Source organism: Octopus bimaculoides, chromosome 12 (assembly GCF_001194135.2).
Source record: "Octopus bimaculoides isolate UCB-OBI-ISO-001 chromosome 12, ASM119413v2, whole genome shotgun sequence".
Taxonomy (NCBI): Eukaryota; Metazoa; Mollusca; class Cephalopoda; order Octopoda; family Octopodidae; genus Octopus; species Octopus bimaculoides.
In genome coordinates, this window is record NC_068992.1 from 68,194,826 (window position 1) to 68,195,991 (window position 1,166).

Consider the following 1,166-nt stretch of genomic DNA (forward strand, 5'->3'; position numbering starts at 1 on the left):
ATATATGCATGTATACATACATATATGTACATACTTACACATATATGCATATACATATGCATGTATGGGTACAGGACGTCATAAGACGTAAATAACGTAAATACGAAATACGAAAACATGGAATATGAACTTTTTTCTGCGAACAACGAAAGAAACAAATGGAAAACAAGACAAGTAACATAAAGGACGACCCTTCATCAGTTGTCGGCTGTTTTATCCACTCCACATTTTGAGCAATTAGGACAAGATGTGTCTTCGAGAAACAGTTGTTCCTGCAATAAAATTTGAGATTTTCAAAAGGTCAAAAGGTCAAAGTTGGTAACAAAAAACAGGACAGATGAAATAAAACAGTAAATGCTGCTAAGCCATAACGAGGTGAGGTGGCTAAACGTTGGAGGAACAAGCTTTGACAGGAGAAAAAGGCAGGAGAAAAGACAGACAAGAATGCGTATGATATGTGTAGCAGATCAAAACATGGGATAGTATGGCAGTGCTGAAATTTGCTGTCTTTTAGGGTAGGTCTCTTTTTGTTAAATACACTGAGATCCAATTTCACATCCCACAATATTAGTCAGTCAGAGACGAGGGAGATAACTCGCATCAGGTATTTTAACTCCAGGCACATTGATAAAAATGTATTCTCTTACGCTTAAAAGTGCAGTTTATCCCTGAACCATCGAGACACTTATGTGTATGTGAGCTTCATATCGTTTATATCCTTCGAGCTGCTTCTATTTCATATTTGAATTTTCATACGTGGTATAAAAGTTGGGACAGAGGGCGATTTAGCTTGTATCGAGCCTTGTTCCGGTACGCAGTGTTGACAAGTCATAAGAAAGACGAAGCATCAATGTCCACCGCTCCAAAATGGAACTTGATGCAAATTATCTCGCTTGTCTGTGACTGACATCCAGGTGTTTTAACACCAGGTACATTGATGAGAATATATTTTCTTACACTTAAAAGCACAGCCTATCCACGAACTAGCAAAATAGATATTTTGCGTGTGTATGTTCGCAATTTTTTATATCCCTTCAGCTATTTCGAATTCATATTTGAATCTATATCTAAATCTTTATCAATATAATTCTATTTATCTATCTATCTATCTAACATCTCTCTCTCTCTCTCTCTCTCTCTCTCTCTCTCTCTCTCTCTCTCTCTCT